Source organism: Ictidomys tridecemlineatus, chromosome 8, assembly GCF_052094955.1.
Source record: "Ictidomys tridecemlineatus isolate mIctTri1 chromosome 8, mIctTri1.hap1, whole genome shotgun sequence".
Lineage (NCBI taxonomy): Eukaryota > Metazoa > Chordata > Mammalia > Rodentia > Sciuridae > Ictidomys > Ictidomys tridecemlineatus.
This window is the reverse complement of record NC_135484.1, coordinates 11,187,881-11,208,191: the sequence shown is the minus strand read 5'-3', so window position 1 is coordinate 11,208,191 and position 20,311 is coordinate 11,187,881. Positions and strand designations below refer to the sequence as shown.

At 36.1% G+C, this 20,311-nt stretch overlaps 1 protein-coding gene across 4 annotated transcripts in view; it reads left to right on the top strand.

The window, feature by feature from the left end:
• Nucleotides 1–20,311, top strand: part of LOC144365985 (uncharacterized) — a 93,916-nt gene that overhangs the window by 16,397 nt on the left and 57,208 nt on the right. The window contains exon 3 of one of the 4 annotated variants that reach the window (XR_013424738.1): nt 6,998–9,578. The exons of the other annotated variants lie outside the window; for them this stretch is intronic. The gene's annotated coding sequence lies outside the window, so the exon portion shown is untranslated. Of the gene's footprint in view, nt 1–6,997; nt 9,579–20,311 lie in introns of those variants that run through there. 4 annotated transcript variants of the gene reach the window in all.

Sequence of the window (20,311 nt, the reverse complement as noted above, 5' to 3'; positions counted from 1 at the left end):
GTTCTTTCCAGCCTATCTACCTTATTGATGATTTAAAAAAAAATGTTAAGTCTTTCATGAATTGTGCTACCTCTTTGCAAAACTTTAGTTTCACAAATCTCTCCATTGCTGATTTTTTTCTCATTTGCATTTGTATTGTTTCATAGGTTCTGGTGTGACTTGTGTTAAAACACGAGAATAGTTTTATCTGTAGAGTTTCTTTCCAGCATGTTTGTATTTTGTGTGAAGATGCTGTCTGGCTCCTGTTTTGCTTAAAGTAACTTTATATGACATTTGATTGAAATTCTTTCTTGTTGTTGTTGTTCTTCTTTAATGTAACATGAGTATACTTTTACTCATAGAAGGCCGGTGAGGGGGTAGTTTTACCCCCCCTTTTAGCTTCTTAGCTCTAGAAATATTTCTATTTTCTATCAATAATGGAAAAATAGCCTCACCTTTTCTGAGATCTGCCTTCTCTGCTTTCCTTCCCAACTTTTATGTGGACCTTATCTTGCTTCATGGTACTTACTTTGGATTTTACTCCCAGCCATTTTTCTTCAGGGTACGGCATTGCTTTGGAATGGAGCTCCGGTTTGCTGATGTTATGAGTCCTAAGGTCCAGATGTGCTCAGCACCATCAGACCTTTTGGAAAGTGAGTTTTTCCCCAGTCCTGTTGGCTGGATCCTGGAGCCCCTCCTGTTCTCAGTCTTTGGTCACCTTGCTGTACTCCACAGTGAATGTCTCTGGGTTTGGGTGGCCTGGGAGAAGCCCAGAACTCTTCCCACTGCCCCCTCCTACCCAGATGCCTGGTGATCTGGAAGCTCTCAGTGGTTTGTCCCTGCCCACTTTGGGGGTTGTGAGATAACCTGTCACCTAGCTTTTTGCATCTTTGCTTTTCTCTATTTTATGGTGGTTTGGGGCACTTGAAAAACAGACCTCCTCCAATACTGCATTTCTTATCTAGTTTGGGGTTCTATTGATCAACTCATTTTTAAAAAATATATTTAAATTTCTGTTTTGACCTTAATAGCTCTTTTTTTTTTAAAGGAGTTTATCTAGATTCTTTCATTAAAAGCTTAATACATTTCTTTTCATTTGTTCTTAATTTCTAATAAATACTTTTAAGACTTTTCTCCCTCTGAGCATGACTTTGGCTAAATCTTTTGATTTTGGTACCTAGTTTAATGCTGCTTATTTTTCCAAAACTGTTGCTATTATATAAGCAACATTTATTGACTGTAGTGAAGTATATTGAAGGTGGAAGGTATAGCTCTGTGGTAGAGTGCTTGCAGAGGTTGCACAAGGCCCTCAGTTTGATCCTCAGCATTAACAACAGCAACAACAATAATAATAATAATAATAATTAATTTTACGATGGTCAATAAGTTTTGTTTATATAATAGCATATTTTGGAATTTCATGTTTTTCCATTGATGGACTTGTATATGAACATTTTTTAAAATATTTTTTTTAGTTGTAGTCGAACACAGTACCTTTATTTTTATTTGTTTTTAATTTTATATGGTGCTGAGGATTGAAACCCAGTGCCTCTCACATGCTAGGTGAGCGCTCTACTGCTGAGCCACAACCTCAGCCCCTATATGGCCAATTTTTGTGAATGTTTTGTGGGCATTAGAAAAAAGTGTATATTCTCTGTATGTTAGATACAAATTCTCTATAAACTTTGAGATCTACCTTGCTAATTGTATAAATCTCTATTTCTGTTTTTCTTTTCTTGAGTTATAGGTTTCTGAGAGACGTGTGATAAAGTAACCAATCATGATTATGGCTGTAGTTTTGTCAATTTCTCCTTTATAGTTCTATCAGTTTTCCTTTGTATATTTCAAAAGAAATATTGATGAGTTCATGGAGTTTATAGCTGTCATGTTCCCGAAGTAAATTTTTCCTTTTGTCAATATGAAATATCCCTCTTGCCTCTTCTATTTCTTCTTGATTTGTATTCTTTTAAATTTTAGTTTCGAATCCTCCTGTTGAAAGTTTATTTTCAGTTTCAAATGCTCTCCTTGTCTTGGTAGGTCTCTTGGGAGGGTGTGAGATGGGGATTGCTTCGTGCTGCCTCATATTCCAAATTTCATGTCATTTTCACCCTGTTTAGGATGCTGTCGTAGAATATCACAGACTGGGAGGCTCATAAACAGCAGAAATGTATCAGTCACAGTTCTGAAGGCTGTAAGTCCAAGGTCAAGATGCTGGCAGTCAGGGTCTGTAAATGATCCTCCCTGATTCATCTCTATAACACCTTCTGTGTCCTCATGTGGTGGGGGAGAGGCAGGCTTCGTACAGAAAAGCACTAGCCCTCATGACCTAGCCACCTCCCAAGACCCCATCTCTTGGGCCCACCACCTTGGGGACTAGTTTTAGCATTAACTTGGAGGGGCAAACCGACCTTCAGACCACAGAAATTCCCTGCTGTTCTCCATGCCTCCCTGCTGTTCTTTGCCTTGCCTGATATATTGGAGTCATCCTTTCAGATTTTATTTCCTGTGGAGGGTGTTCCTGTGGGAGGGTGGGCAGAAAGGTGACATGTGGCTGTGTGGGGCACGGGGTAGTGCCCAGGGTTTAGCCCTTGTCTTGTACACCCTCTTTTAGTGGCAGGCATTGTCCTTTCCCTGCAAAGCTTCTGGTTCTTCTTCCTCCTGAGTTTCCCAGGTTCCTGGGGGCATGTTGGCACCACTCTCATTGATATTCCATCCCGCAAGTTCTTAGCGTGTAGCCTTCTCCATTTTACTTAGTCATCTGCTTTTCATCTTCCAAATGGTAGTTTTATTTACTGTTCTCTTCTCTTGTTCTCTTAGTTCTTGTATTTTTATAGCTTTTTTAGTCCTTTAATGGTCATTTTATTGAGTTTCTGTGAAGGAGAAGAGATGAAAGTATGTAGTCCCAGACATATTTTAAAATACGTGTGTCTTAGTTTTCTGTCTCTGGTAAGTTGCTATGACGCCATCAATCTTTCTCTACATTTTACTTTTACAAATTTGGAAATTTCTATTTTATAGTTTTATTTATTTATTTGTTTGTTTGTTTGTTTATTTATTTATTGCTGGTAGTGATATATGGGCAAGATTGTGTGTTTGATAAATAAAAGACTTGATTGTGAGAATGTATTCAAGGAAAAAGTGATGTTAATAGCCAGCAGGCATTTGCTAAGTTCAACTGATAGAAAACCAGCTTCATTACTTTTTAAGATAGGTCTATATCTACGTCACATTCTGTTTCTACTAAAATTTCACTATTCCTTTTGTCAAAAATGCTGAGCCTGAGAAATGAGAACTTCTCAAGTAATTTTGCATTCCATGCTTTTAATTTGAAAATTATTTTTGGATCAAGTCAACAGAACAAGTTTTGCCATGAGGCAAGGGAAGAGACCATTCTTGCATGTAAAATGTGTGTGCTGTATCAACACAAATAGCTCAGGACCCATGTATGTAAGAGCTGCAGGACTCGGCAGTAAGCATGTCTCTACAGAGTTTGATTTTGTTATAATCAGTTTGGTAATTAGAGAGCATCTCAGTGGAAGACAATAAGTTTGACATTCATTAAAATAGCTCACATAGGGCTGGGGATAGAGCTCAGTTGGTAGAGTGCTTGCCTCACATGCAATAAGGCATTCAATACCCAGAAACATACACACACACACACACACACACACACACACACACACGCACGCACACAAGTAGCTCACATGATTATGTCTTTAAAAGAATTAACACAGTGGCTGAGATTTGAGGGTTTCTTTTTTAAATTTTTTTTTTGTATTCCTTCAATATAAGTGTGCTTTTATTTTTTGAGATTTACAGTTTGAGTCTCCAGTGATTTCAGAGAAAATGTTGAAAAACTATTCTAAATGAATAGTGAATTAAATATCTAAATGAACTTCTGTAGACCAACATTAAATTTTAATATCGTGGAATATTCTGATGTACAGAGAAGGTATACATTATACATATACATGTAAAAAACTTACCTTTTTAGTTCAGTCTTTTTTCTTTCCTATCTTACATGCTTTTGAAATATCTTTGCTCTGCATTTATTCCACATAGAATTCAATTTATTAAAAATTTTTTATGAAGAGACAAGACCATGTTATTTATTTTTTCTGAAATAAGTGGGGAAAATGTACAGTTCCATTACAAAACAATTTTGAGCATAAAACTGTAGTTACATTGGTGTTACGGGACTTAAAAAGTAATTAAGAGTTTCAATGGGTTTTGTACACAGACAGATCTGGAATACTCTAAGTCTTGGGTTCTCATTCGAAAAATTGGAAGTTACGAGGTTGAAATGAGGTAGCGTAAGCAAGTTGTTTAGCTCAGTACCTACAATGGTTATGTTCTTACTTCTCTATCATAGTTTTATAAGAACATGTTTGTTTAGCTTGGAAATATACACTGCTAATAGAATGTGATCAACACTTTGCTCCTATTAAAGAAACTGGGAAGATGTCTTGAAGTTATAGAAGATTTGAATCAAACTATTTTGGGAATTCTATTATAATTTTAAGAATAAAATGGGTTGGGTCAAGTTTCATGTCCTACATAGACAATTTTTTATTAGCTACCAACATAAAGAATATAATTGCCAATGTGAATGATTTTTATGTCATTCATTATTTACTTTTCAGGAACATTAAAAACATGCATAATAAGTATCTTGCAGTTTTACTAGCTAATAGATATTTAAGTTGATTAACAAATTATGTCTCGGTAAATAACATGGTAGAATTGCTTGAAAAAAATGTTTTATGCATCATAAAATTTTTACCCTAGAATGTATTAAGCAAGTTTATTTTCTCTGGTTTTATACATTTCTTTCATCAGTTTACTGACAAGTCTCTTAGTTATGTTGCCTTGGGCTGCAAATAACAGGAAACCTGGAGAAAGAATGAAAAGCAGAAAGTCTTGTCTCCTAGGAGGAGCTGTAATGGAGTAGTTCTAGGAAGAGTGAATCTTTCAAGTTAGCCCTGGTAAGGCCCACGTTTTGCTTGAGCAAAAAGGTTTAAAATGCCTCACATTTCCTAAAGAGTGTCAACCACCTTCTCAGGAGCCAGCGCGTGGGCACACGCCCATGCCTAAATTCATCAGGAAAAAAAAAATGTATTTATGATCACCCTAAACTAATCAGTCTTTTCCTGCCTGGGACTGGGATAGGCCTGTGACTGCAGGGCCACCTGATGCATGATCAGATAAATAGCTTTCTCCCGGAAGAGGACAGTGCCTTGGAGTCTACCGAGGAGTCAAATAAACACCATGGATCAAGCAAAGCCTTGAGCATCTTGTTCTCCTACTGTGTCCCCTTCCCAGACCAGGGACTGCTACTGGTCCCTTCACTTCTGCACTGCCTGGTCTTTTCTTCCGTGTCGTTGACTGCTCGTCTCTCCTCCTCATTTTCCCCTGTTTTTTCCTCCCTACCCTACAAGTCCCTTCCACAGCGAAAGTAAATGCATCTCCTGTTTCATGAATGATAGTTTATTTATAACAATTTGTGGTCTTAGTATTTTTCCAAAGGGCCTCATTTTTATAAATTTATCTAGATGCTTTCCCCAATGTAAACAGAGGGCTTCCTCGAAATGTTCTCAGTGTAAGCTGAGTCATGGCTAAGATTTCTGGAAGCACAAGAAGCCACCAGACAGACTACCCTTCTTCATCATCCACCTAGGGATCTGTTCTCACTTGAATCATCTTTTTTTTTTTCTCAAAGATGCCTTTTCTGGCCGCCTGAATCAGGCCCCTGATGATTCACACTAACAGCACCCAAACACACATTTATTATATACATCACAGTTACAAGATTTAATTTATTTTAAAACTCACTTCAGACTTTGATGGAAGAATTAAAGAGAAATGGGGACCAACATCTTGCTGTGTGTGTTGCACTTTTATCTTCAATATCCAGCAAACCTGGTGTGTGGTAAACACTGCATATATTTTCGCGGAACAAATCAATGAGTAAAACAAGGAGCTAAAGTAGCTGAGCTTGAAAAGGTGAAGGAGCTATCTTGGAAAATAATAGTGAATCAAAGTTGGCATCTGTTGAATGGAGAAAAAAATCATTACTAAGAGCTGCATGATTGAACACAAGCTTAAGGCAGAAACTCAATGGGAAACGGCTGTTGTCACATCAAGTTTGGATTTTGGTAGAATTCTTAGATGGAGATGTGTGTGTAGTCCAATAGTTGGTAATGAAGATTTTTGAGTTTATAGAAGCCAGAAATACAGATTTGGAAGAATGTGTGGGTATCTAGTGGAGAAAAATAACTGAGTTTAGAAGATCGGAAGAAATGTGCACATTAAGATAATAAGGAGCTGAAGATTTTCAGTGGAAGAAGATGAAAAAGTATAACCAGAGACTCACTCACTGGGAGAACCAGGAATTTTAACACTAAGAAGGAAAGAGCAAGAAGATAACCCAAGAGCAGAGCTCAGAATAAGGTGCCCCCAGGTCGTGCAGGAGGTGGACTGGGAAAGGGCTGGGGACAGCTGCCATGCTGTCGAGTACAGCAGGTAGAGTGGTCCTCAGGGTGCAGATTCTCAGGGTTAAGGGAGACTTGGGGGAGAAGCATCTCATTGGAAAAGAGTGGTGATAACGGAAAATGAACAATTACATAAAATTTCAAGAGAATCTCATTGAAGAGGGAAGGTATTTTTAGGAAAGAAGAGATGAGCATGACTGTGGCAGAAGGAAGGAGGCCATATGGAGGAACTAAAGATAGCTCTCACATAAAAATAGTAGCTTTATGTATTGTTATGAATTTTGCTTTGTGTTGTATTCTCGAACATATTTCCCAGACTTGAAAAATTCTGGGTTTTATCCTAGCTACCTTAAATTGTAACAAATCAAATTTGTAGTTTCAGCTTGTAAAATGTTTTCTTCCTTCCCAGGAAACTGATGACCTTGAAATAATTTCAGTTAGAATTTTTTTTTAACCTTGTGTTGTCATTGGTATTAGGACTGTCTGGTATTCCTTCTCAATCCAGTTTTCTCTGTCATAAATTCTAGGAACTGAAAAAACACCGCAGAAAGCAAAAAGTAATGCGTCATCGCACTTAGAAAAGAAGACGTCTCGAGGACCCCGCTCTGGCCACTGTACCCATGGCTTGTCTTGTGCTTTAAGACAGCTGATGATCCAGAGTCACGATGCTCTTTTCAATCTTCTGACCCAATTTAGAGACACCTTTGTGGTGACCAACCCAGATCAACATAGGAAAAGTTAATGTTCTCTAAAGAGCCCCAGCAACTTGGGAGGCTGAGGCAGGAGGATCGCAAGTTTGAGACCTACTTCTGAAACAACTTAGGGAGAACCTGTCTCAAAATTTAAAAAAAATAAAATAAGAAGGGCTGGGGATATAGCTTAGTGGTAGAGGGAGTCCCTCAGTTCAATCCCTTGCACTGCAAAGAATGAAAGAAAAGAAATCTGTGGACATGGGAAGAACTTTGGAATCTTATGTGCCTTTGTCTCTTACAGATCCTGAAGATGCTGACCTACATATTACTCTGGGTTCATCTGATTTCTTTCCTATAATCAAGTGAAGTGATTTTTCTTTTTTTCTTTTCTTCAACTGCTTCTTATTGAAAAGAAAATTCTTTGTCTTTTTTTCTGAACCACTGATTCAAGTCCTTCTCTAAATTTTAAGCTCAAAACCTTCCTTGGGGTATTCAGTGCATGGCCTTTGATGTAGTTTGGTAATTCTATGTTTTGTGGAAGCAGAGTTTATTCAAATGAAAGTGGTTTGCTATTCTTTCATTGTGCTTCTGAAAAAGTTATTAGACTTCAAATGTGATGGATCCATGCAATAACCTGCCTACGGCCTGAATTTCCTTCGCTTGGTCTTTTTCTAAACTGAATTACAGGAATAAGTTGTTTGTCAGCCTCTTCTTTGGTTTGCAGGTAGGAAAAACAGTTATCTGAGCTATTTTGGTTTTCATTATATGTTAAGATAAAGACAGAGTAAAGCTTTCTAGGGAGTATTTAATGTTTCAAATATGAACGTCAGTGTTTCAAATATGAAATAATGAACTATTGCAAAGCAAGGATCAGAATGTAAAAAAGGCAGTTCATTGGAGAAGAAAGTTGGCTCTAGAGTTACTGGTGGGAGCAAGGGGAAATAAATGATCAGGCATCTATTCCCCAGAATTTTTTTCCATCTCTGTATTTGTACTGAATGGCACATATGCATGGATACAAGCATTGTCCAAGGCCAGTACAAACTGTGGCCTCCTTAATTTCGATTAGTTTATTGATCACATTTTACTCATTTCAGTATCTGCTTTTCTTCTTACTATTGACATAAAGTGATTTTAGTAGGACTATATACTTCCCTATTATTTTTATACAGAAATAAAACACTAGTTTGACTTTTCTGTAACAAAGATAAAGCACATGCTTAAATATTGTTCTGAAGTATTTACTGAACTACTTCTGAGAGCATTATCCATAATTCTTGGGGATTGGGTGACCAGTTAATTCCCGATCCACATTACCAAAAAGACAGAAATGTGTATAGATGTACAATGAGGAGAAAACTATGGATATCTATCAATATGCAGAATAAAATAGAGGTGAGTAGTAACGTTGGGAGGACGACTCAAAGATCACAAGATTTTCTCTAGTCCAGGAGGTGCATATCCACCATCTTACATCCTGCTCATTTGCTGAGCTATGCACAGATGAGGACGTGGGAATGAGCTGTAATATCTGTGTTATGGGTTAAGTTGTTATACTAATGTCATGTGTTGGAGGAAAGGTAAGCTAGAGTCCTATGTTGAGTAGATAGCCTTCAGATGTGGGCATATTTGGAGATAGGGTCTTTGTGGAGAGCAGGCTGTACCCTGCTGTGAGTTACTCCATAGAACAGCCGTTCTCAGGCTGTGTCTAACCCTGAGTCAATCCGTTTTCTGGAGCAGTCGCTTGCCATGAGCTGCTGCATTTTGGGTACAAGTGCTAAAGCAGAATGACTCTGCAACGTTGTTTGTACAAGTAAACAGCCACCTTCTGTCTGGTCCAACCATAAGGCACACATTGACAAATATTTCAGTTGTGCCAACTTGTCAAACTAAATCAGGAGCACCTGGACACGTGGGCATTTCCATCCTATCAGCAATACCAGATACAGGTGACTATCAACCTCATCCAGTTGTAAGCCCCTCACCTAAGACCCATAAAAGCAGGAGCTCCCCAAGACTGGGCATGGAGACATCCTGACCCTGTCACCTGCTCACTCTTCATGAGCCTTGCCCAGAAAAAATTGCCACATCCACGAACCTCTTGTTCTCTGTCCCTGGACTTCAGCTCAGCTTCTCCTGTGTGTGGGATCAATGCACAGCCACTCCAAGCTGCCATTCTGAAACTGCCGGAGCCTCAGTGGAACTGGTTCATGAGATCCCTTATCTACAGCGACTCTTTGCATTTATACCTACTCTCAGCTTGTGCCTTTGTCACAGCATTCTGTTACCCTGTGGCCAACTTAACCCTCTCTTAGTCCTTCTGTAATCCATGCATACATTGTGTGAAGTTCAATGTGTGGCTTGAGTGTACTAGAAATTAAGATTGGAATGGAATAAAAGAACTTTCCACTGCTCACCTTCTGACTATGCTGTTGACGAAAGTGGTGTATCGTGGGAATTTGTTGTTATTCAGTGAATTCTGACATTAGGGAAAGACCGTCACATGCTTGATCTATGTGCATGGCACAGCTCACTCCCCAGTCTTAATTGAATCAAGTTAAACTAGTCACTAAGGCCCTAGCCCAATATGATAGGGGTCTGTACCAAAAGGGGAACTTTGAACATAAAAACAAATGCACAATCTTCACATGGCACTGTGTAGCCCTGATTTCATGTGTAGACTGTAGTGATGTCACCAGCCCAGGAGCTTCCAGTAGCCAGGAGAGATGGCTGGGACAGACTCCTCCCTAGAGCCTGTATCGGGGAACATGGTCCCGTCCATATCTTGATCTCAGACTTCTGGTCTCCAGGACTGTAAGACAATAAATTTCCATTTTTTAAGTCGCTCAGCTTGTGCTGCTGTGTTATAGCAATCCCAGCAAACTAATAAACTAAGCTAGGGTAGGCGGTGTCAGATGGCATCTCCCGATCTCAGTGCATGAACACAGAAAATTTGCTTCTTGATCATGCAAAGTCCAGTGATGGGTGGTCCTGACTGGTGGACAGCCTTCCATGCAGCCATTCAGAGGCCCAGATGTGCTCCATCCTTTTGTTATCTAAGGCCTGTGGTCATTTGCTGGCCTCTGTACTCACACAGCTGAGGTGGAGGGAGAGAGTAGGAGGGGGGTGGGACGAGGGGAAGGGAGAAAAGTTATGTTTGACTAAGGACAGCAGAATAGTATCCATGAGTCTAATTCTGATGGGGTCAGAAGTGTGCTGGTATACAGTATCATTATCATTAAAGATGTTTGGACATTTTTAAGCACTTTATACCAGACATTTAAAAAGCACTTTACATATATTATTTGTCTCATTTGGTTGTTAATAATTGGTACTATTATTAACCTCTTTTAGAAAAAGATCTATAATGGTCTATTCTACTATATCATATCCACCGTCACAATAACTTCATTAGTTGCTATATGTTCCATCTCTAAGTTATTTTTGTCCTCTTCATTAACAAAATTTATATGCCACACTAGGTATAATATGTACTAAGGACTCTATTAGCATATTAATGTAATTTGCTTGGCCAGTAAATACTGAATTCTAACTGATACGGATATGAGAACCCCCTCCTCCATTTTTTTCTCTTCTTCTTCTTTTTTTTTTTTTTTTGGCCTTTTCCAGATACAAATTGAAATAAATTTCAAGTTGTTTGATCCTTGGCCACTATTAATTCTGCACACGTTATCTTAATTAAAGCAAGTTGTAACATTTTATATAAATGTATTTCGTTGGCTATAAACAATTCTATGAGAGCAAAAGAAAAAAATTAAAAAGTTATTTTTAAAAATCCAAAGCAAGCTAGAACTCACTGTTGGAATTTCTATTTTATTGCAGATTTTTGATACAATGACAGCCTGGTTGCAAATATGAAAGAGGTTATTTATTAGGTAGTAGTGCCCAGAAAATACAATGAGTGAGGACAAGGAGGAGAATGCTTTCAGTTTTATAAAGTCAACATCTGCACACTCAATAGAAGTGCTGTTTTTTGTCAGAGATTTTTCTCTGCATATGAAAACCACGCCAGGGTTTAGCTTTCCGACAGTTGTGCTGATGGTTCTAATTGAAGAATGAGTCATGGTCACAGTGTTCCTGTTGGAAATATAAACTGAATGGACCTTCTGAGTAAAAGCCCAGCCAAAACAGTGAACCACCGACCTGGAATGTTTAGCCATGTGGCTTTATTTTGTTTGTGGAGTTGAGCAGAATTAGAAGGCTTTCCATTTACAGTTATTTGCTTTGGTTATTTTTTCGGACTCCTTTGATTTATTTTTGTAGTCTTAGCTATACCGGATTACTTTCAGTCCAGGACTAAAAGGTAGTTTGTGGGGATTTTCCAACTTTATTGAAGTTTAATTTATGTACAATTAACGGGCATATATTTAAATTACATAATTTGATGAGTTTTGACATATGTATACATCTGTCAATTAACACTCCCAGAAACAGAATAAAAAACATTTCCATGTCTCCAAAATGTTCTCTTGTGCTCTTTTGCAATCCGCCTCTTCCTTCTGCATCCTGAACATGGGAAATGACTGATTACTTTGAGTTTTCCAGAATTTCATAAATGGAACCACATATGGGCCTTTTGTCTTTTTTTCACTCAGTATATTTATTTTGAGATTCATCCATTTGTTGTGTACATCAATTTTTGATCCTTTATTAGCTGAGTATTATTCCGTTGCCCAGATATGTCACATGTGTTTTTCTTTCACCTTGTGGGCATTTGGATTTTTCTAGTTTGGGTCTATTAAGAAAAGAGCTGTTATGAACATTCATGCATAAGTCTTTGTGTGTGTCCATATGTTTTCATTTCTTTTGGTAAATATCTAGGAATGGAATGGATGGGCCATATGGAGGTATATGTTTAACTTTTTGAGAAATTGGCAAGCAATTTTGCAAAGTGGTTGTGCCATTTTACATTCCCGCCAGCAGGGGGCGGAAGTTTCATGTGCTCCACACAGCTGCCCTCTGTATTCAGTCTTTTTGGTTGTTGACATGTGATGGGAGCCTTGATATTGAGTATCAGTTCATGGGTTTTCTTAACAATTCCCAGACTTTCTTTGAGGAATTCTGATTTTTTTATTCCTTCAAATCTTTTTGCTTGTTTTAAAAATAAGGTTGTTTGACTTATCATTGAATATAAGAGTACTTTATGTAGAGTGTTCTAAGTAGAAGTCTCTTATTTGATATATTTATAAATGTTTCTCCAAGTTGTGGCTTGCTTTTTTTCCCTCTAAATATTGATGGTATCATTAATTCAAAGATCAAAAGCTTTTAATTTTAAGGAGGTTTGATTGTTCACAATGTTTCACTGATTGTGGATTTTGTTACCTAAGATATATATATATAATTTTTTTGTCTAATTCAAGGTCACAAAAATCTTCTCCTATGTTTCCTTTAGAAGTTTTATATAATTAGGTCTTACATGTAGCTCCATGATCTAGTTTGCATCTTGAATGTCTCCCAAAGAACTGTGTTAACAGCCAAGTGCCCAGGGTGATGATGCTACTGGGAAGTAGTGAAGTATTTTGGTAGCAGGACCTTGTGAGAGGTTCTTAGGCCACTGGACACATATCTTGAAGAATACTGTGACATTCTAGTCCCTTTCTCTCACTTTTTAACCTCTGGCTGATGGTAAGGTGAGCATTTTTGTTCTGCCACACACTTCCACCATTTCGTGCTACCTACCAGAGGTCCAGAGGAAAGGGACCAATTGATCTTAGACAGGAACCTCCAAAAATGTGACCCCAAATCAACCTTTTCTTTATATAAGTTGACTATGTCAGGTATTTTATTATAATGATGGAAAGCTAACACAATCTATTATACATTTGGATTAATTTTTTGTGTATTGCAAGGGTTAAAGTTTAATGTTCATTTTTAAAAGTATATAGATTATTTAGTTGTTCCATAACTATTTGATAAAGGCCATCCTTTTCTCATTGAATTGCCTTGACACCTTCAACAAAAATCAGTTAACAGTATATATGTGGGCATATTTATACAATCTATTACATTTGATTTTCTCTAATTTCAAACTGCTTTGATTACTATGCACTTATAAATAGCTGTTTTGTTTAATAAAAAAATATATTACTTTCTAGAGTGGTTTTAGGCTCACAGAGAAATTGAGCAGAGATTTCTCATATATCCCCCATATGTGTTCATGCTTAGCACCCCTGATATGAACAGAGTGTTTGGGTCCTCACAAAACCCATATGTTGAAACTTAGTCCCCTATGTGGCAGTATTTGGAGGTGGGAAGTGACTAGGTCATGAGAGTGGAGCCCTTGGGAGTAGAATGCATGCTCTTATAAAAGAGATCTCAAAGAACTCCATTACACATGAAGGATGGTGCAGGATGGTGGCCGACTATGACCAGGAGTAGGCCCTGGTCAAATGTGGCAGTGCCTTTAACTTGGACATTCCACTTCCAGAACTGTGAGAAATTAGTTTCTGTTTACAGGCCGTCCAATCTTCAGTATTCTATTAAAGCAACCCAAATTTCCTAAGAACTCCCCTATTATCAACATTCTTCCATTAGAGTGGGATATTTATTATAATTGGTGAACGTAGATTGACATACGATCATCCAGAGCCTTTAGTTTAAGTTAGTGTTAGACATTTTATGGGTTTTGACAAATGTGTAGTGATATTTACCCACAATTACAGTATCATACAGAGTAATTTCACTGTTCTAAAAGTTGTAAATGCTCTAACTACTTATGTATCCCTTCCACTAACCCCTGACCTTTTCACTATCTCCATAGTTTTGTCTTTTTCAGGATGTCATATAGTTGGAATTAAGTAGCATGTAGACTTTCAGATTGACTCCTTTCAATTAGTAATGTGCATTCAAAATTCCTCCATGTTTTTCTTTTGTTTAATGCTGAATAATAATATTGCCTGGATGTATCACATTTTATTTATCCATCAACCTGCTGATGGAAAACTTGAATTGCTTCCAAATTTTGGCAGTTAGGAATAAAGCTGCCATTAATATCCATGTACAGATTTTTATGTAGACACAAGGTTTCAATGAGTACATACCAAGGAGTATGATTACTGGACATTGTTATGAGTATGTTTAGTTTTGTAAGAGACTGACAAGCTGCCAAGCCACTTTGCATTCCCCCTAGCAATGATTGAGGGTTCCTGTTGCTCCCCAGGCTGACCAACATTTGGTGATGTCATTGTTCTGGATCCAATAGGTGTGTTCTGTTCTAACAGGCATGCTGGGGAGTCTCATTGTAAATTGAATTGCATTCCCTCAATGACAAATGATGTAAAATATCTTTTCCTATGTTTGTTTGTCATCTGTTTATCTTTTTCTGCTAGAGTGCCTATTCTAGTCTTTAACCCTTTGTAAAATTAGGTTGTTCAGAAAAGCTCTTTGAATTTATTTTGGAATTTATTTTTTGTTGTTGTGGTTTTTAATCATGTAGGATAAATCTTTGAACTTTGTTTTTTTTTAGTAATTTCTTAGTTTATTCTATCCATCTATCTATCTTCTAAAAATAGTTTGATAATTTGTACCCAAAAAAGCATTGATTGAAATTATGTTAAATTTATAGATTAATTTAATTATAAGTACCATTTTAGTGATATTGAATCTTCTAATCCATGAATGTTATATCTCTTCATGAGGTATTTGAGTGTTTTGAGGATTCTCTGAGATTTTGGTAAATAGTAACAGTTTTACTTCTTTTGTTATAATATTTATATATTTCTTTTATTTTTTTTCCTTTACTACAGTGTCTATGACTTCAATTATAATGTTGAATAGAAATGGCAAATGTATTCCTATTTTATTAATCATTTTAGAAGGAAATGTTTGATATATATTTTTTCATTTAATATGAGGGCTGTGTGTATTTATCAGATTGAGGAACAACCTTTCTATTCCTCAGTTTATAAAAATGCAAATGTATCTGCTGAATTCTGCTGATATTTTGTGTCCATGTTAGTGAGGTATATTGGTCTGTAATTTTTAGGTTTATACTCAGAAAATGAGTTTGTCAGCACTTTCTCTCTCTCTCTCTCTCTCTCTCTCTCTCTCAGTTCTGTAAATGTTTGTGCAAAAGATTAATTTTATTTTTTTCCTCAGTGTTTAATAGGATTTACCAGTAAAATCATTTGTCCTTGTTTTTTTTGTTGTTAAATTTTTTTTACTAGTTCAATTTCTTTAAATGATAAAGGAATGTCTAGATTTTTATTACATATGTTGTAATTATTAAAAGTATTACTTTCAATGCATTTTTTTCCATTTCACCAAAATCGCCAAATTTATTGACTTTAAAAATATTTTTATATGATCCTTTCAATATCTACAAGATCTGTATTGATTATCCTCTTTTGATTCTTGATATTTGTAACTTTTGTGCCCTCTTTCTTGATTAGCATAGGATAGGAGTTCATCAATTTTTTTTATTTTTCCAGAAAATCAGTTTTCTTCTTTGCTCATTTCCTGTTTCCTTTTTTCTGTTTATTTCTAATCTTTATTATTTTATTATTTCTACTTGTCTTCGTTTTGTTCCTCCTTTTTTTTCGTAAACTTTTTGTTGGAACCTTATGTAATTAATAGTTTAGATTTTTTCTTTTCTGTTATAAACATCTAAAGAACTAAATTTCTCTCAAAACATTGCTTTATGCATCTCACAAATTTTAATATGCTGATATTTGCTATTCAGTTCAACATATATTCAGATTTCATTTGTGGTTTTCTTTTTTTTCGTCAACCCTTTTATTATTTATGAGCATGATTTTCACTTTCCAAATATTTGTGGTATTTCAAGGTACCTTACTGATAATGCTTTGTAATTTCATGTGTCCAGAAAATGTGAATCGTATCATCTCAGTCCCTGAAAGTTTTTGAGAATTGTTTTATTGCCAGTATTGGCAATGTGCCATGTGCACTTGAAAATTGTGTTTTCTACTATTGTTGGATATAGTATGCTACAAATGTCAATTAGATCAAGACAGTTAATATGGTGGTTTAAATATTCTAAATATTTCTTGATTTTTCCTCTTTAAGTATTCTATAAATTTATGAGGGAGGGGTGTTAAATATCCTAGTGTGATTTTGTAATTCTCTAATTTTCTCTTTAATTTTGTCAATTTTTGCTGCTTGAACTTTGATTCTTTGTTGTGAGATACACACATACCCATGAATGTTATGTCATCATGATGAATTGTTCCTATTTATCTTTAGGAAATGTCTGTCTTCTTATCTGTAATTACTCTTTGTCTTGAGATCTCTAACATCTAATATTGATATTTCCCCCTCTATTCTTCATTATTTGCTTCTTATTTAAATCATGCTTTATTTATTTGCTTTCAACCAGTCTGTGTCTTCATATTTAAGGTATGTATCTTAAGATTTTTTTGTGGCAATGTGCTTTTTTTTAAAGACAAAGATCTATAAAGTCATCATTTACTTAGAATTCTATAACTTATGGACCTATAAATTAAATTAAATTAAATGATTTTTTTTAACAATAACTAAAGTTCCAAAATAAGGGGTGGTGGTGTTAGGGAAGAATAGAGGTGCCTTGGATTAGGCAGAGGGGAGTGAAAGAAGGGGAGGGGGTATGGAAGTAGGAAGGATAACAGAACGAATTGGATATTATTACCCTATGTGCATATGTTGACTACATAACTAGCAATTTCGCTTTTTTAAAATTCACTCTGATAATCTCTGACTTTTGATTATATTGCTAAAATTATTAACATTGAATATAACTATTTATATGCTTGGACTTATGGCATCCATTTTATTAATTTTCTGTTAGTCTTTCTCACTTTGTTTATGTCCCACCTTCCCCTTTTCTACCTTTTTTAGGTTGTTAGAATAATTTTTACCATTGTACATTAATTTCTATGTTATCATGCCTCATTGTTATTTTTCTCAGACCTCATTGTATTTTTAAAATATGTTTGTTGTAGAAATAACAATATATATTCCTAATTTTTCCCAGGCTGCTTAAAGTTAATATTATACAATTTTATTTCAAGTTAGAAAACTTATGATTATAGGAATCCTTTTGATACTTATTTCACATGATATAGTCATATATGATACAACTCTATACATTGAAAATCTCACAAAATGATGCTTTAAATTTGATTGTAGCAATACGTATTTTATAGAACTTGAGAAAAATATTTCCCAAGATATTTACCTTTTCTAATGCTTTTAATTTGTTCCTAAAGCTACATATTTTTCTCTGAATACATTTCTCTTCAGCCTGAAAAAATGCATTGAGAATTTCTGACAGTGAAATTCCATTGGTGAAATACTTCATTAAGTCTTCTTTGACTTCAAATGTCATTTTTAGCTTCATTTTTAAGGATATTTTCACCTGGTATATAATTTTGCATTTAATGTACTTTAGTGTTTAAAATATATCAATCCCCCATCTCTGTCCTCCCTGGTTTCCAATGAGAAATCTGCAATTATTTGCTTTGGGATTCCTCTATATGAGGCAACTTTCTCCTCTTCCTTTAGACTGCTTTCAAGTTTTCTTCCATATCTTTAGTACTTTGCAGTTTGAACTGTGATGAGTCTAGATATGATTTTCTTTGAACGTATATTTTTTATGGGTTTCTGAACTTTGTCAATATGTAAAATTGTGTCCTTCATATGACTTGGGAAACCTGGCTGTTCTAAATTTAGACTTTTTTTCTGCTCCATTTTCTCTTTCTGGAACACCCCTAACATACTTGCTAGATTTTTTGACGTTTTCATACAGCTCCCTTAGGAGCTATTTTATCTATCCATTCATCCTATTGAATGATATCTTTCCATCATTATATCTTTATTCTGATCTTAAGACTGTCCTGTGGATTATTTTGTATTGAAATTCCTTATTCTTTCATTCATTTTGAATACTTATTTAACCTCATGGAACATAGTTATAGCTGATTGCAAGTGCTCATTTGATCGTTTCAGTATTTAGCTCAACTCAAGGTAAATATCTCTTATCCTTTTCTTGAGAGTAGATCACATTTTTTTTTCCATTTCTTTGTATGTCGATTTGGATTGTATAGTGCGTGCAGAATATTATGTTCTATAGATTCTGAGTGCCCCTATGTTGAACGTTGTCCTTTTGTTTTATTAGGCTACCAGTTCAGTTGGCACTGTCTTGCTTCCTTCAGTTGATTGTTTAAATTATATGCCAGTTTTAAAATGTCTTATCCCACCGTTTTGAACCTGTCTCATGTATGTGATGTTGAGGTGCCCGTCTGAGCTGGCATCCTTAGTACACAGAGAGGGTCCACACCCTGGCCAGAGCCACTCCCTGCTCTCCTGCCAGCTGTTGCTTCAAGTTTTGCTTCCACTCCACATTCTCCCTGCTTTTTTCTATGTTCAGAATCCCAAGATACTTCTCTATTGTATTTTGTCCAGAGTTTAGAGTTTTCAATAGAGAGATTGGTTTTTAGAAAGATTATCTTGCTTGTATTAGAAGCTGAACTTCCAATTAAAAGGGATTTCAAAAGGAAACTTTTTCTAGTCATGGTAACACATTTTGAAAATCGCAGCACAATTCAGAACTCTGGATTCAAATATAGATCATAGTCTTAGAGATAAGACTTCACTGCTGAACTCTTTGTAAATTTGGTTAAGTGAATCAATCTTTATGAACCATAAAACTCCATCCTTAAAATGATGACAGGGACCCTATTTCTGTCTAGCTCACAGGTATGAGGGTATATAATAAAATCATCTTCAAATTATAAACTTTTGTTCATTATTTTCAAACTCATTTATTTTGCAATACAGACCACAAAAATGCAATAACCTCCTAACTAGTCCACTCTATCTTTTTCAGGAAATTATATTTTCCTGAAAAGTAAATTTTATATTTGGGGTCCTCCACATCTGTGGTGTACTTTCTGAACTTCCATTCCTATGATCTCATCTCAGTTGAACCATCTAGACCTTGTGCGTTTCTTTTGTATGCTTCTGTCCATGATTTATTAATTTTAAATAGAATTTCCTGATTCTATCGTATCTGGCTGTCTATATTTCCTTGAGATCTAGCTCAAATCTTTCATGGGTTCATTTATAGCTCCAACAATTCCTCCTCTCCCCTCCCCTCCTGCCCTTTCCTCTCTTCCCCACTCCTCTCCTCTCCCTTTTGGACCATTAAATTTTCCCTTTTTCCTTCTGGATTAGTTCCATTCACATGCTATAATTTCTCTCATTAAAATGTCCTTGCTGACTTCGTGTCCCCCTCTGGTTACCTACCATCTCTCTGCTCACCAATCTTAGTGACTTGACTCTTCTATCCTCTCTTGAGCTCTCTCTGACCAGCCATCCATTTCCACCAAATCACTAAACTTGCTCTTGTCAAGATCACTGGTGGCTTCCAAGTCACTTAATCGGATGGTTATTCTCAGCAATAATGTTGTTCCACCTCATGGCAGCATTTGGCGGAATTGATGGACCGCCTTTCTTTGAAAAGCATCGTTTCATTTTTTTCCTCCTGCCTCAGTGGTTGTTTCGTCTGAATTCCCTTTCTTTTTCATCTCCTGATTTCCGACCACTGAACTTCTCTAATTATACTCACTCTGTTGATGGTCTTTTCCAATATTGGGGCATTAAATATCTAATCCTGGTTTGTCCTTTCTGAATTCTAGACTCACACATCCAATGACCTACTAAACTGACTTTTTAGGTGGTATCTCAAGGAAAACATGACAAAAAAAAATAAGTTTATTTTTCCTGCCAAACCTTTTTCTTCACAGTCTTACCTATTTTAAAGATGATAACATAATTATTTCTATTCTATTAGCCCCAAACCTGTGTCTTCTCTGACTTTCATTCTTTCTTGCTTCTTATTTCATCCTCCCCAAAATCTTGCTTGCTCTGCTTTCCAGTAACAACAGGACTCTGACATGTCTCCACATCCCTAGTATCCCTACACTACTCGAGACGTTTCCAACAACTTCCTAATTCTCCTCCTTGCTTCTATTTTTGCTCATTTATATTATATTCTAAAAAGGAGCAACAAGAATATTCACATATGATTCTCAAGTCAGGTCACCCTTTGTCTTGAGTCCCTCCAGTAGCTCCCATCTTTTTCAGAGTAAGAGCCAAAGTCCTTAGGTTGTCCCCCAAGTTTCTGTCCTCTTT